Source organism: Pogona vitticeps, chromosome 4 (genome assembly GCF_051106095.1).
Source record: "Pogona vitticeps strain Pit_001003342236 chromosome 4, PviZW2.1, whole genome shotgun sequence".
Taxonomy (NCBI): Eukaryota; Metazoa; Chordata; class Lepidosauria; order Squamata; family Agamidae; genus Pogona; species Pogona vitticeps.
In genome coordinates, this window is record NC_135786.1 from 116,028,585 (window position 1) to 116,045,934 (window position 17,350).

At 41.8% G+C, this 17,350-nt stretch overlaps 1 protein-coding gene across 1 annotated transcript in view; it reads left to right on the top strand.

Moving 5' to 3' along the window:
* The first annotated feature begins 2,181 nt into the window (after window positions 1-2,181).
* CACNA1E (calcium voltage-gated channel subunit alpha1 E) overlaps window positions 2,182-17,350 on the top strand; it is a 509,386-nt gene continuing 494,217 nt past the window's right edge. Inside the window, exon 1 of the mRNA XM_072998149.2 lies at window positions 2,182-2,270. The gene's annotated coding sequence lies outside the window, so the exon portion shown is untranslated. The remainder of the gene's footprint in view (window positions 2,271-17,350) is intronic.

Here is a 17,350-nt window from a genome sequence, read left to right on the forward strand (position 1 = left end):
TCCCATTTTAAAGGCATCTAGGCCAGATGCCATCACCACACCCTGTGGCAAGGAGTTCCACAGACTAACAACACTCTGAGTAAAGAAATATTTTCTTTTGTTTGTTCTCACTCTACCAACATGCAATTGGAGTGGACATCCCCTAGTTCTGGTATTGCGTGGGAGGGAAAAGAGCTTCCCTCTTTCCATTTTATCCATCCCCTGCATAATTTTATAGTTGCATTGCTGATCCACTGAAGCTGAACGCTGCCCAGGATGTCTTGCATGTAGATGTTGCAAATCATTTGGCCTCTGCTAAATGGTAGTAATCACTGCTGCCTCACAGGATACTGTGGGGATTCATATGATGAAGACAACAGAGAAACTTGCTTATTAGAAAAAGTACACAAAATAGCAGAAGCAATTTAAAGGAACTGTGGACTCGACTTTCCCTCTTTGAGGATTTCTATCCCTATTTACATATTGGTCCTTAAATATGTCAGTATTCACTTGATCATGGATGGGGCTCAAATGGATGACAGAGGCATGAGTGTATATATAAACCTCACCCCCAAAGAGTTTATCACATCAAAGGTCCATTCCAATCTTGAAGGTCTGTAGAGACCCCTGTAACACTATGCCAACCAGACTTTGCAGGTAGATCACTTGGATACTTGCAATAATCCAGAAAGGATTTTTAGCTCTTAAATAGCTAAACAGTGTCAAAACCAAAATGATTTTACTTTCGCAGCAAAATGGGATCATTGAAATCAAGAAGAAGCTGATTAGCTATGGATCTTTGTATGAAGGGATCCACGAGCTCAGCTCAGTCTTGCAACTGGCAACAGACTCGGAAGGTGTTCAGAGGTATCCTGTCCTTCATTCTGAGCAGGCATCTTATGCACAATCCGTTGGGTGGTAGATCATGGCCTTGCTGCCAATGTCCTATACATTTTTATGACTATTCTTTCCTAATGGCCTAAGTCTATCCACCCATGTTCCATAATAACTGACTTTAAATATACTTCTGCCATATTTTGTGGCCACTAGAAACTGCTGTTTGGAACCAAAATGTCAGTTCAGTACCACCATTCTTTTCCCAAGAGTAAGCAGTCTCTGAGCATTTAGAAACATATGGTGGAGATATATGGCAGCAGTCCCCTGCTTCACCTTACTCCTTTTTAAAGGAATTAAAAAGCTAGTAGCCAGCACCAAATTCTCTACAATAAATTCCAGATATTAGTTCTGTATGACATGGTTTATTTTGTCTGTCCTTTTGTTGCCAATAAATATGGACAAACCTACACATCTTTTTGTGTGAACCTTGAGGCGAGATAATGACACTTCAAATGATGCTACAAAAACAATAGTAAATTGTTCTGTCAATTTCAGTTTCTCTTGATTTCTCATTCTTCCTACCGTTAGTTCATTTCAATTCAATTTCTACGTCAGTTCCCAATTATTTTTGGTCAAGTCCTTGTGAAAATTGATAAATGTTTTCACACACATTTTTATGTGCATCTTATATGCAAACATTTCCCAAACAATTTCCACTTTTCCAGTGCTTTTGAGCTCATGTTGTCTACCAACCTGGACTTCATCCCTGACTCACATCTTTTTGTGTGTGCACTTGTTCCTCTGATATACCCACTCCTGCCCATGTTTTTCTGCACTGTCAAATCCAGGATAGCATAAATAGCAAAGAGAAAACAACATGTTCTGTTTTGCAGACAAACTGAGGAAGCACAGCTTTGGTAGTTTCAAACTAAACGAAGGTTTCCCTGAATCCTAAATTATGTCACTGACCATATCCCACAGGTTGAGTGGTTTCTTGGCCCTACCATCAATGTTCATGCTTTGAGCATATGTTAGCAACACAGAGAGTATTTGAAAAGTTGCTAATCATTGGCAGTTTTCCGAGCTGTAACAAGCCAAGACTCGCTGAGATTCCCCCTTCCACCATGGAGATTTCTCGGCTTCCCATAAAAATGAGATCCCTATTCATTTTTCCTGATTATTTACTTAGCAAGCTTCCCTCCTGTTCTTTGGCAGGCCCTTCATAATTCTGTAAGCCTCTGTCCCTCATTCAACATCTGTTTGTCTGAATTAAAGAAACCCAGGATTTTAGTCTTTTGTCCTTTGAAGTGATACGTCTTCTCTCCCTCTCTCCCACCCAACCCCCTTTTCTCTGTTAAAGAAGCAGTTAGAACACTGAAAGGGTATTGCTGTTTCTTGAAGGAATAGAAGCTTCTCACTGAAGGTGGGGTGGCCGGCTACAGTCTGAAACACAGGTATGCTGCTTGTAAACCTCTTTGCAGTGAACTTTTTATTTTTACTGCTGTAATTTGTTGGAAACTATATTGATGGCAATGCCAGGACCTTGGGACTGGAGGCAGAAGGGTGAAGGATTAGCTTGAGTTCCTCACTTGCTCTTTAAAAGACTTGAGAAAGCCAATTATTATTAAAAGACCAATAAATAAATAATTAAAAATAGTAAATACTAAGATTTCATCGATATTAAATCATCTAAACAAAAAGCATACAGTATTAGGCCTACAGTTGATCTCTGAAGAACACAAGAGTGTAAGGAAATTCGTCAAATTAAAGGCCCATCAAGAGCAATATTCTGTTCAAGCGGTGGCCAGACCAGTTGCCTATGGGAAGCCTACAAACAAGACATTAAGGCAACAACTATCTCCTGTGTATGCTGCCTAGAAGTGGAGGCAATTGGCCTTGACCTTCAATACTGGAAGTGTGATATAGGCATCATGACTAAGACCAACTGGCAATCCTAACCTCCATAGATTGTCTAATCAACCTTTCACTGTTGAATGGGTTTACCAGATTATTCATGTGGCCCACCTGCTTGTCACTCTTCTTGGTTTTGTGTACTTAGCATGACTTCAGTGAAGTCACATCTCTTGTCCTATGACAACCAGAAGTACATCTGGTGAGGATGTATGTGTGAGAGAGCTTTCTTGGTGGCTATTCCCAGAATGTGGAGCTCCCTGCCAAGGGAGACTAATGGTTCCCTTGTCTGTCCTTCTGATGACACTTTTATTTCATCAGGCCTTTAGTATGTAAGCTGCCCTGCTGTTGAAGGTCAGCTAACTCATTGGATCCTTTATTGCTTTTATTGTCATGTTTTTAATTGGGTTTCCAGGCTGTTAATTTTTATGCTTTTAAAACCACTCTATGTTTTTAATCTTTTTGTTACTCTTGTCAAGCATTTTGATTCTGCCTTTCAGTCAAAGGAAAGATGGCATAGAAATGAAATGAATAATAACATACTAGGTGTCACAAATGACCCCAAACTACTCTTCCTCCATTTTCCTTTTGATAGGAATCCAACCTTCTGCCCACTATTCATTGTCTTCTATATCTGGGTTCTATACCTTCATGGATACAAGGTAAGCACCCTCCACTCCCTGTGGTGCTGCAACACTCAAAGGAATTTGGAGTAGTAATTACAAAGAAGTAAGTAGGATTGTCATGAGGATGAGCTGCGTGAAGAAACTGCTATGACACGCTTGCTTACAGGTTTATGCATTCCCTCCCACTCGCAGAATGCAGGATCATGACTCTTAGTGCTTGATTGATTGCCTTAAAGGATCATGCTTCTGGAGTGGCATTTCTAGCCATACAGACAGGAGATGCCAACATTGTAAGTAAATGTAGAATAAGAGGGAGATGTTGCATATCTGAAAGAGGAAGTGTGTTTGTTGCTGACATTGAGTGTATTTGCCATGTTTCTGCAATGTAGCAGATTGGTTGCAGCTGAAGAAGCAGCAGGAACAGCAAGAGTTTGCCACAGTTTGGGGGAGGAAGGGAAGAATCTATCTATCTATCTATCTATCTATCTATCTATCTATCTATCTATCTATCTATCTATCTATCTGTCTGTCTGTTGAATTTATATCCAGCCCATCTAGTCAATAGACTACTCTGGGCCTACTTTGTAGGCAGGACATGTTCAATATACTCTGCTGTCTGAGACACAGCAAATGGGGCCTAAGTGCAACTTGGCTTCCTTGGCATGGGAAAAAGTAAGTTGCTATAGGTTAGTTCTGACTTGATGGCAAAGAACATAAGCACAATAACTACAGCATGGCAAATAAGAAAAGATGTTAGATTTTTTTTTCAAGCTGAGCAGAAAGCAAATACATTTCACTGACCAAGGCTTTTGCAGAAAATAAATAATTTCTTTCCAGAATGTCCCTATTTCAGGTGACTGATTACTGTGCAGACAGCCTTTGGGCCTCTGGTAATAAAAGACCCAAATGTACATAGTGGGTATTTTCAGTGGGCTCATTTACCAGCTGCTGGTGCTTTCTTCCTTCGCTTTTTTCACTGCCTTTTTAAAAGGGGGCTTTTAAATTATTGAATTCCCAATTCTATCCCTCACAGCTCACATTCGGTGTCTAGAGCAGAGCTGTTTTTTCACAGGCACTCTGATGATTCCTTTTTAATAACTCTTGTGCCGGTATAGTGCTCTGAGAACTGAGGCATGCTGTGAAGATGTATTGCTTGTTTAAAATAATATACATACTGTGTGTAGGTCATCTCCATGCTGTGAAAATGGAAAACCTCTGAAACAAACCAAGGACCAATCGAAATGAAAACTTTGTACACACCTTTGTGTGAAGGTCTGCCTGTCAATAGCACATGACTGAGCAGAACACAAGCCTCTATTCTGCAGAGGTCTGTTTCATATTGTGCATGATTGATTAATATTTCCTAATTATGCCTAGCCAAAAAATGCCTTTCTGTTGGGATTAATTAAAAATGCAAATGAAATCTTTACAGCAAATGAAATTCCTAGTCACCTTCTCCTTTGATTTGGAAAGGGGGATGTTTTCTAGTGAGGTATACTGAAAACAGCAGTGCCATTTCAGGTTTCAACAGAGGGAGAAGGCATTTCAGTACTGGCTAAGACTGCTCAATATCCTTGATCATTTCTGCATCATTTTTATCACTTGAGCAGCTGACTCCAAAGGAAACTTGCACTGACTGAATTAGGTTGCCTTGAGAGCACAGGATGACATGAGATGCAGTTAAGGGTGCAGTTACATGTTGAAATACTTTTGGGGCTGTGCCAGGTTTAGCACGCTTGAAATTGATTTAAAAATGTGTTTACATGACAGAACTACAGTAAGTGCATTTTTTTTTGTTGTTGTTGGAAAGTAAAGTATTAAAAATAGCAATAAAGGGGTTGTTTATTTTAACTTGACTGTGTCCGACTTTTCGTGACCCCATGGACCAGAGCACGCCAGGCCCTCCTGTCTTCCACTGCCTCCCGGAGTTGGGTCAAATTCATGTTGCTAGCTTCGGTGACACTGTCCAACCATCTCATCCTCTATCGTCCCCTTCTCCTCTTGCCTTCACACTTTACCAACATCAGGGTCTTTTCCAGAGAGTCTTCTCTTCTTATGAGGTAGCCAAAGTATTGGAGCCGCAGCTTCAGGATCTGTCCTTCCAGTGAGCACTCAAGGTTGATTTCCTTTAGAATGGATAGGTTTGGTCTCCTTGCAGTCCAGGGGACTCTCAAGAGTTTCCTCCAGCACCACAATTCAAAAGCATCAATTCTTGGGCAGTCAGCTTTCTTTATGGTCCAGCCCTCACTTCCATACATCACTACAGGAAAAACCATAGCTTCAACTATTCAGACTTTTGTTGGCAAGGTGATGTCTGTGCTTTTTAAGATGCTGTCGAGGTTTGTCATCGCTTTCCTCTGAAGAAGCAGGTGTCTCTTAATTTTGATGCTGTCACCATCTGCAGTGATCACAGAGCCCAAGAAAGTAAAATATGTCACTGCCTCCATATCTTCCCCTTCTATTTGCCAGGAGGTGATGGGACCAGTGGCCATGATCTTAGTTTTTTTGATGCTGAGCTTCAGACCATTTTTTGCCCTCTCCTCTTTCACCCTTATTAAGAGGTCCTTTAATTCCTCCTCACTTTCTTTCATCAGAGTGGGCGGCATATAAGTTTAATAAATTAATAAATAAATAAAAATAAAACAACAACAACAAAATTAGGAAGCAAAACCAGGGCAGGTTTATAAGCAAAGAAATAAATAATTTAATATTTTAAAAAATCAATATATTCTCAAAGCCACAGAGAATGGCGAAATGTTAGGAAGAAAACCTTCAGAACACGGCCGAACAGCCCCCAAAACCTACAAGAACTGTTTAAAAAAATCGATTGTCAAGATCACTCTGAAGTAAGGCCATAAAAGGCTTGTGAGAAAAGCCAGGTTTTAACTTATCTCCTGAAAGGGGCTAATCGCACCTCAGGTGGGAATGAGTTCCAAAGTGACGCAGCAAGTGCAAAGAAGGTCAGGTCTGAGTGGCATTTTTTGGGGCCTTCCTTGGGGTCACCACCCACAGCATCCCAGCACATGAAGTACAGGTAGGACAGGTAGATGTTACGAGGGAGCAGCGCACAGACAAGTAGCAAAGCCCCAAACAATCCGAAATGGGATACGTAGAGATACTGAAGCATCCATTTATTCCAAGCCTTCAGAGTTGTTTTCAGGAATAGATTACTTATCTTTGAAATGACATGTTTAGATGTCATGTGTATCTGCTAACTGCATTTTTACCCATGTTTTTTGCAATTCTGAGTTAAAGGTTAAACTTATCTAGCTGTTGATGAACTACCATGGCCACCATCTCTTAATTTGCTCCCTGGTGTTGCTAGGTAGTGTGAAAAATCTTAGGGTTGAATTGTGTTGAGGAAGAAGAAAGTTTGAATTTGTTGTGTGTGGTGGCCTTAAATGTGTGTGTGACGAACTTCTTTGCACTCCCAAGTGGCACCATGTTTCATAGGCTCTGTGTAAAGGTACTTACTAGTATGTATATGTGTTGTGCATATAAGCATTAGTTTAGCAGATAGTTCAGGGAATCCACATTGCTTGTCTCGCATTCATTCATGTGAGTTTATCCATATGTACATGCATTATCCATTGGTATGCAAGGACCTTCCCCAATCTCAAATTTTGACTCTGAAATCTCAGGGAGTGGGATCTGGCCACATTATTTCTCCTTGGCCCAGCCAGGAGTCAAACAAATGCCCTTAAAAAAAAACCCTTAAAAGGATTATGTTTTTTTTTAGGGTGAAGTATCCAAGGTTGGGCCAGTAAAGATGATGGTGAAGACTTCTGAGAATTGCAGTCCAAAAACATCTAAGTTACACAGCTTTGGGAACCACTGGTTTAGAGAGTCCAACAGCTGCTGGAGGACCATAAAATCTCCAGACCCACTGTAGCTAGACTATGTTCTTATGTTTCCAGGTATATCCTTCATATTTTTAATCTTAGCAGTACAGTACTGTGCTAAGTTAGATTCTTTTCCATTTTGAGCCTCAGAGTTCTTTATTGTGATTAATTTCCAAACTATTAATCCTCAAAAAATGATATGAAAAGTATGTTAGATCACATGTATTGGTAGAATGGTAGTTTGACCACACATTTTCCCAATGACACGTTGAATGTTCTTGGTGCCTTCTAACACACTCCATATTCAGAAACAGCCTTTTGTTCTTTGAGTCTGTCCCAAATTTAATGGCCTCATTTGCCAGCTCCAAATTAAATAATTCCTCACCATGCAGGCAAAATGAAAATATTAATGTAGTCTTCCATGTAACTGGGAAGTAATGTAATCTTTCTAATCTAAATATGCCTCTGATAAAAAATTAAAATAAGAGTACAGTTGTAATTATGCCAACTCAGAAGTAAGCGCTACTGAGTTCATGTGGCCTTACTTCCAGTAAGTTGGTGTAGGATTGCAGCCTAATTTTGACAAAGCAACTAGAACACTAGTTAGTAGTATTACTTTTATTTTATAGATCTCTCTGCATCTCAACAGCTTCCAAAATGGCATTCAGTAAAAACAAAAGACATACACATGCCAGCCAACAGGTGGTAGTAAAACCATATATAGCCCAAAATCATGAGCTTAAATAGCCTAATTGATTGGGGTGCAGGTAACAGAGCACATAGCCTTATTCCTAGTAAAGAAACAATAATATGAGACTAATAATAATGAGACACTTCCCATGGAGTCTTATGTACGTTGACTAGGAAGTACATCCCACTGAGTTAAATGGGGCTTAATGCTAGTGTACACCTGCCACCTTAGGTGTGATTGTAATTCTATGCTGAACTTAAGTAAATGCTTTTGAATAAAGGTGGACTTAACTTCAGAGCAAACATCTACAGGATTATGCTGTCACCAAATGAGGATTATAGGTCAAATGCTTAATGCATAAGTGGGCAACCTATGGCCCACAGGCTGCATGTGGCCCTTTCTCTGTCCTCAGTCTAGCTTTAACTTGGCTCCCATCTCCAGGCTGGAATCCTGATCCACACTGTCATTTCTCCACAGTTAATATTATTTATTTTAACTTTCTCATTTTATTTATGTGCCATATTTTCCCTAATATTGACAACCCAGAGTAGCTCACAGTTCGATTTAAAAAAGAACAAATACAAATTGAATTGTGATGAGTCGGTGATTTCTGACAAAGGCACTCACTTGGAAGCAGCACCCTGGTCTCTCTCCTCAGCCTCCTCTGGCTTCCAAGTGAATGCCTGCTGGAGGGGCAGGATGCTGAACACCTGCTCTGCTGTTTGCCGAACGGGCACGAACTGCTGAACCAGCAGTTTGTGCCCATCTCTAGTTGGGAGTATAAATTGTAGTTAGAGCAAACAATTTAGTTCCATCAGGAGTTATTGTCCTTTTACACAATTTAAATTCCAAGAAGAAAGGAGTATAGCCATTCCCTTCCCATATTTCCATTTCCAATAATAACTTTATGAGTTGCCTTGTGTGTTTCTTGAAGGAATATTGATAGCTTATGTTGTTTAATAACATGATATAGGTGTGCTCTTCCAACTGGGTCTCTGACTCCCTGTACATTTAAACTTAATGTAGTTAACTGCATGCTTGGTTCCAGAAAAAGACATTTAAATCAATTATTTCCATATGTTTTATAGCTTGAGGGTATATACTATACAGTAGTGCCTTGACTTACGAACGTCCTTACTTATGACCATTTAGAGTTACAACCAGCTCCAGCCACAAAAGTTTGCCTCTACTAGCAACCGGAACTTCCACTTATGAACAGAAAAAGGCAGGGGGAAAAGGCGGGAAATTCAAATTTCTAACTGTAGGTGGCGACAAGGCTGCTTCTTTGTAGCTCTTTTGCCCCAGCAGTTAGAGAGTATGCATCATTGTCTGAGGCTTGGGGCTGCCTCCTTCTGCTTCTGAATGTGTGTGTGTGTTTGCAGGGAGGCTTCAGGCTGCCTGGTACGTTAAGGTGCTGTTTTCTGCTTTTTAAAACCTGTTCTGGGTGTTTTTGCAGCATGTTTTTCAGCTGGAGGAGGTTATGTTTTGTGCTGTGATGGGTCTTGGGGGGGTTTGTTGGTTGGTTGTTCCCCCCCCCCCATTTCCAATGTGTCTTGGGGGGTTTTGTTGCTTTTTGGAGTGTTTTTCCCCATTTCCAATGGGTCTTGGGGGGTTGTTTTTTGGTGTTTTCCTCCCATTTCTGATGGGTCCTGGGGGGTTGTTTGCTTTTGGGGGAGTTTCCCCATTTCCAATGGGTCTTGGGGGTTTGTTTGTTTGTTGGCTTTCCGCCCCATTTCTGATGCATCTTGGGGGGGGTTAGTTGCTTTTTTGTTTTTCCCCGCTATTTCTGATGGGTCTTGGGGGATTTGTTTGTTTGTTTGCCCCCCCATTTCCAATGGGTCCTGCATGCCTCCCTTGCTTTTTCCTTTGTTTTCTTTGCATTTCCGACCTGCCCCCCTTTGTTTTCTGTGCATTTCCAATGGGTCTTGCACGCTTGATTGCTTTTCTTTACTTTCCCCCCTCCCTTTGGCCAGAAGGGATTAATCACATTTCCAATGAGTCTTGCAGTTATTATTATTATATCCAAGCGCGCTTACCGGCAGCTGCGATCTCAGACAGCAGAGGCTGCCAGCTTCGACTCCGGCGGCTTTATGGGGCCGGGAGGGGGTCCACCTATTGACAGGGATGGCACAATACAGTCACGCAACCCCCCCTGTCTCCTCCCCTCCCACTCCTTCCTTCCTTCCCTCTCTCCCCCTCTACCAGCAGTGTAACTTGAAACTTTGGAATTTCTTTAAAAATAAAAAATTGCACTGGGCCGCATTATGAGCTGACCTGGGCCGCATGTGGCCCTTGGGCCGCAGGTTGGACAAGCCTGCTTTAGATCAATGGTCCCCAACCTTTTCCCAACCGTGGACTGGTTGGGAGGACATGTCACGCTCATGCATGGGGGTGTGTTGGGCTCACAGGGGTCATGTCACGCTCGCAGGGGACAAAAGAGTAGTTTGAGCCCATCCAGTCCTTTTATAGTCTAGTCTAACTTATTCTTCCAGGTAAGGTTTCGGTTGTCAGTTGGTGGTATGGGAAGGGCAGTCTCTTTTACGTGCTGGTAATGTAACCATGGGACGATTTATTCAAGTTTCAGGAATGAAGGTGTGGTAAGTAGCACCAAATACAGACCTCTCCAGCATGGTTCAAATGCGCCAGTTCTCCATGACTTGGCCATACATGATTTCAAATGGGTTCAACCCACTTTTCCCTCTTGGTAGAATTCTAATTCTGAGGAGTGCTTGGGGAAGCAGGTCAACTCATCTTTTCATAGATTTGTGTACCCTTTTATTAAGGTGTGATTTCAGGGTCTGATTAATACGATTTACTTGCCCACTAGATTGAGGGTGCCATGAAGCATGTAATTTCCAATTAATATCTAAAGTCTAGGCTACCTATTGGACAATTCTGGCTACAAATTGCAGGCTATTATCCGAATATAACCCTTGCACAGCAGTGTGTCCTGTAGGACCTGCTTTGCTACTTCTGATGCTTTGTTAGTCCTGCAAGGATAGGCCCTCAGGCCAGTTGTGCAGAGAATCAACAACAACAAAAAAGACAATACTTAAATCCTCTGTATTGAGGAAATTCAGTGAAGTCTACTTGCCAGCAAGACCCTGGTAGAAGCCCTGGTGGTTGTGTACCCATGGACCCTTTTTGAATTCCTGTGTTTGGGTTATTTTGTGTGTGGATACAGCATTGTTGATGAGTGAGTAGCTACAGCTAGGTCATGGGAACTTTTTATTTCTGTCCAGGAGCAGAGAGAGTTCACTAGAACTCCTGAGCTAGCATGTGTGCGTGCATGCAGTTCAGCAAGCAAAAACTGAGCAAATCCTTTAGGTATGACCAATCTGCTGTTATCAGCCATCTTGTTTCATCTTCCTGAGCACCTGATCAGAGGGCTTGTTATCTCTCTATTGGTTCATAGGAGGGTTTCGGGGGAGTGTAACAGTGGCAGTTTTTACAACTGTAATAAAGGGGAATTTGAGCAGCCTCTTTGGCTGCTGTATCTACTAAATGATCTCCTTTTCTTTCAGTTGGACCAGCTACTTTACCATGCCCTTTGCTGTGAATAATAGCTACTTTACAGAGTAAATGCATGACATTGAAGAGAGTTTGCACTATGCATTTGGGGTAGCACATGCCTTTGGATTAATGTGGAAAAACTGAGCATGAGTCTGTAAATATTTACTTTCTTTCCTTTGCCAAGTACCAGGGCTTGAATCAGAGCTATTCACTCAGTTTTCTGGGCTGAGGTTCCTGGTGCTAAAAGGGATGACTCCATATTTGCAGAGTCTGTCACTACTGCATATCCTGCTTTTCCCTGCATTAATTCAATTTTTAATCCTTGTAATTTAGGGTCAAGACCAGATTTATCCTCTGTCTGAACCTGTCACGTTCCCAGGGGTTACAACAGCAGAATCCAATAAGCCAGTCCTATGCCAGGAATTCAGGGAATGCAGAGCCGATATCCAAATACCAAAACCAACTCACGCAATGTAGTCCAGGGTCAGAGTCCAAAGCCAAAACGCACAACATAGTCCACAGTCAGAGTCCAAAGCCAAGGGTCCAGAGAACAAGGTTCACGGTTGTCAGGAGCGTGGATGCAAGCCAGAGGTTTGACTTGTTGCTTCCACAGATTTTCAGCCATCTGAGAGCTGTTTATATAGCCCCTTGAACTGCTGGAAGCCTTTTCATCCTGTCAGAACTCAGGGCTAGTTGATCGGATGTTTCTGCGGGCAGCCTTCAAGCGATCCTCTGACCTTTTTGTCATAAGTCTTCCCCTCAGCCTGGCCCTCAGCCTGTCTACTGGGGGAGGAGAATCTGGAGGCGATTCAGGTGTTTCTATTTCTAATTGCTCAGCATTCTCCTCAGCCACAGTTAACCCTTCAGGTTCCAGATCTTTGGCTGCACTCATGACAGAACCCTTGTCAACATCTCATCAGTTGTTTTTGTTCCCATGGTCACCTTATGATCCTCCCTGGTAAAAGGCATCTCCTTCCAAGGTCTCCAGAAGTTTAGGTGTTCAGCTATAATTTATTGCTTTACCTCTACTAGATGAACTTTTTAAACCTTATCAAGGGACAGAGACATAAATTATGTTTATTAGGCAGAGACTGCTAGCATAAAGTAAGTAGTAAAGTGACAAGGTTTGGGAGCTCCAAACTCTCGTGTCTTCCTCAATCCTTAGCAGGCTCCACCCTACCCTTTCAGTGAAACTTTTGTCACTGATCTGCATCTTTCTTCCCTGCCACAAAACGTATATGTTGTTCGAGACTGCATGTCTGAATAGAAGAAGGCAAGTAAGTTGGATGGCACTGGTCCAATGCAATACTGAGGTAAAGTTATATGTTGCTACAGAAATCAGTTAGTAAATAAATGGTGGAATTTTTTTCATCAGAAACATTTTAAGTGCTTCTGAAAATATGCGGAGAATTTTTCTTCAATGCTGAACAGAAACATCCCAGATAACTTCTTCAAATCTCACCTTCTCATTTTTCTGATGGAAGCTCTTCCTCCTCTTCTCCCACTTGTGATCTCTGCATACATGGCTCTGGCACCTCCTCCTCCCCAACACAAAGCCTACATGATCTGCTTACCTTATTCCGTTTGTGAAGGTACAACAGTTTCATGTCATACTGGGGACATTTAAAACAAAAGATCCTCCGTCCCCTCCTGCTACTGCTTCTCCCATAATCAGCTTTCCTTCCCCTCTTCTGGCTTGGCTCAGATTCTTTCTTTGGCTGTGTAAGCAGCCCCGTATCTCCAAAGAGATTTATGGGGGTGCAGGAAATTGGGACGAGTACGAAAACCAGACAAACCTCTAACTGCTGAGCAGAGCCAATTGAAACCCAGCCAGGTTCTGTCTAAATTTTCTTCCTCAGAGGCCAATCTCCGTATTAAGAAAGCAACACAGACATAACCATGAGATATACTCAGAATGATTTGGCTCTGAAAGTTTGGTAGCAAACCCACGTGGCCAATTAGACATTCAGCTAGTCTGCTCAAGAAACAATGCTTCTAGTTAGAAATCAATCATTACTGTTTTATTAAAAAGAATTACTTTAGAAAAGGTTTCAGTTGATAGTACAATAAGTCAGTAGGTACATTTTCATTCAAGACCCACGGAACACACCACTCCCCCACTCCAGCTAAAAAAAATAAAGAAATGAAACTATGCTAACTAACAAAAAGCATAAATCATCCATCTCACGTGTCTTGGGTCTTCAAAGGCTGATGCTAGATGAAAACCAGTCCATTATGGGAAAAGCACGTGTCTGCCCCTTTCTCAGGCAAACTCCATCTTTCGCCCTCTCCTCTTCTTCCTTCTTCCTCCCAGAATGCCTCCTGGGCCTTGTTGTCCCGCCTAACTTTCTCATGGAGCTTCAGTTGTTATCATTCTTTGTGGCAGAATTATTTTGACTACGAAAGTCTCTGCTCTCTACTCATCTTAGCAACGAGATAACCAGAGAGCGAAGCTTCTCTGGAACAGCATGTAAAACTTTCCTACTACAGAACAGACTTTAACTCAAAATGGATGCTATTGGGGCAATCTTAGGACTACATATCCCATTCTAATACACATAAAAACACAAATCATCACAGGCTGTATTGCAGGTTACAGCCCAGGCAAACATATCTGAACTGAAACTATTGCAGCTATTAAAGTATTAATCGAATTAGGTCCTAATTAAGGAAAGTCGCTAGGTTAACTCTGCATGGTCCCTGTTTGGATAATATGAATAGATTAACCTAGAGCCTTATCACACGGACTGTTTGAATATATATATTGATGGATCCGTTCACATTTGTGTCATTTGAACTGGTACATTTCTTGCTATTTGTACCATTTCTGTTGGTTGACAGTCCCAAGTCATTTAAATTGATTCATTTTCTGCCCTGTTTTTTTCTGTCCACTGCTCCCTAATTTTCTTTATATTTAATTATTTGCAAGTGATGTATTGCTTACGCAGCATATACTGTACATGGACAGGCAGGAGGCACAGCTGCCTTAACTTCATGCAGACCAGATGGGCAGTTGCTGCCACTCATGGCACCACCAATCCTGTTGCTGTCACTGGAGGTGGGGGTAGTAGTGGTGTGGCTCTTAAGAGACACCCCCTGGCCAATCCAGGAAAAGAGAAGAGAGGAGAGCCCTCCAGCGGGACTGACAGCCGGGCTGTGGCTCTTCTCCTCTTCCAGTTCTGTCAGGAGGATAAAGTAGGGTGGGGGGGCAAACCCTGGGGGCATGGTGAGGCCACTAACCAACATGCTCTCCATGTTCAGGCAGCCACTTCCCAGGCTTTCTCCTCCTCCCACTCTTTGTCATCACCAGGGCCAGGGTGGGAAGGGGGCTGGGGAGCAGGAGGAGGTAGGGAGGCTCCAGGATTTTGCGAAAGAGGAGGAGGGGAGAACCCAAAGCCAAGATCTCTCTTTCACTCCCCTACCCCCACCCTGTCTGAACCCCCAAATAGAAAACTGCTCACCTCAGTGCCTTTCCCCTCAGTTTGTTCTTCCTTCATTCTGCTTGGCCGGTTTATCTCAGCCTCTTTGCCTTGTCTGAATTTCAGGGCATGCACTTGCACACGCACAGCTGCTGCTGCAATAACTTTCCACAGATAGTAAGCCATTTATTGCTGAGCATTAAAAAAATCAGTGGCCATGCAGTGGCCATGGTGCCGAAAACCTCAACCTGTTCACAAAGTAATAAATTGACAGTGTCATTCTCACAAGCTGAAACAATAAGGATTGAAGTGATACAAGGATTGGTATATTTGAAAACAACCATGCTGGTGAAGCGGAAAAAGAAAATTAGCTGGCCAAATTGATCAGTATTACCTGTGCATCACATGAATGGAAATTTATAAGATTTGAAGAACAACAAAATTGATATAACTTGGGTTTTTTTGGCACATGTGATTGAGACTAATTAGTTAAAAGTGGGCCCTGGAGGAAGAAAGTTTGAAACCTCAGCAATATAGTACTGCTGACTGTATCATCATAAATTTCATAGTTTATGTTTCTTTTCTTTTGCAGTATATGAATTGATAGGTGGTATATAAATTTAATAATAAATAAATAATAAATCATTGGACATTAAGTACAGTGGTGCCTCTCTTGACGATTACCTCGTTAGATGAGGAAATTGCTTAATGATGAAGTTTTTGTGATCGCTTTTGTTTTAATAGGCAAAATCACTTAATGATTATCAGTTCCCTGCTTTGGGAACCGATTTTTCGCTTAACGACAATCTTTACAGCTGATCATCGGGTCTTCAAAATGGCCGCCTGCTGTTTAAAATTGCTCCCCGCTATGTTTTAGGATGGATTTCTCGCTTTACAGTCACCGAAAATGGCTACCCTATGGAGGATCTACGCTGGATGCTGAGGTATTTCGCCCATTGGAACGCATTGAACCGGTTTTCAGTTCATTTCAATGGGCTTTTTCATTTCGCTTGACGAGGATTTCGCTTAACAGCAATTTGAATGGAACGAATTATCCTCATCAAGCAAGGCACTACTGTACCAGTGCATGCCAATGATTAAGTACTGCAAAATGACACTTAATGAGAAGGCAAATATTGAAATTAAAAATTACTGGACATCAAACATGAATGACTGATACCGGGCGCATCTTTATAATGACACAAAGTATTGCCAGATTATTTAATCCCAATGTTTGCAAAATTTGGAAGGGTTTTTTAATATATAGATTAAATTTCCTCTTTTTGTTCAATTTTTTTATCATTTTACATTTTGGAAATCAGTATATAATTTTTTGTTGTTGTTGTTTAGTCGTTAAGTTGTGTCCGACTCTTCGTGACCCCATGGGCCAGAGCACTCCAGGCCCTCCTGTCTTCCACTGCCTCCCGGAGTTGGGTCAAATTCATGTTGGTAGCTTCGGTGACACTGTCCAACCATCTCATCCTCTGTCGTCCTTTTCTCCTCCTGCCTTCACACTTTTCCAAAATCAGGGTCCTTTACAGAGAGTCTTCTCTTCTCATGAGATGGCCAAAGTATCTAATAGGATGTGTCAAAGTCTATAAATAGTAGGTGAAAAAGCAAAAAAAAAAAAAAAAGCAAAGCGTGCTGCTTATATACCGCCCCATAGTGCTTCAAGCACTCTCTGGGCGGTTTACAATTATGCAGGCTACACATTGCCTCCCCAGCAAGCTGGGTACTCATTTTACCGACCTCGGAAGGATAGAAGGATGAGTCGACCTTGAGCCATCTACCTGGGCTTGAACCCCAGGTCGTGAGCACAGTTTTGGCTGCAGTACAGCGGTGCCACGAGTGACTACTAAGCAGACACAGAAGTGACAACGATGGGAAAGTACTCCTGAGTCTGCAAGAAGATATACAAGTATACCAGTGTTCCAAATTCCATCTGTCATAAGCCTGTCTTTTTGGCTGAAATCATTTGCCAATTTTCAGCTGATCCAGTATCATTTCTTTAGACATGAGCGATGCCTTCCCCAGGGCCTTTTCTGTTTGTTGTGATATGCAAATGAAGCTGTGGATTTTCAGATAGCTCTGCTTTTTCTCTTTATGAGCGGCTTAGCTTTGCTAGGAAATCTAGGCAGGACAGGGTACTTTACAACTAATCAAATTAAAATAAGAAGTCAAACAAAATAGTTCCCAGTGAATCAGCCATCTGAGAGACCATGCTTAGCCCAGTTCTTTAGTAGGGGTTTGTTGAACTTAATTCATTCTTATTTGCCTTAGTTTTTGAGCTCTTTTTCTCCTCTAAGGTTTGCATCACTGAATGATTCTATACACCCACCCACGTTTCTCTCACCTTTCTGTGACCAGTGACTAATATACTGTATGCTCAAATAGAATCCATAGAGAGAAGAAAAAAAAATTAGTTGCCTTGATAATAACCTGGCCAAGATATGGCAGGGAAATGAAGTAAAGTGAGTTTGACAGCTGAGAGACAGGCAGAAATAATGGAGTGACAGAATCCAAGGCTGGGGG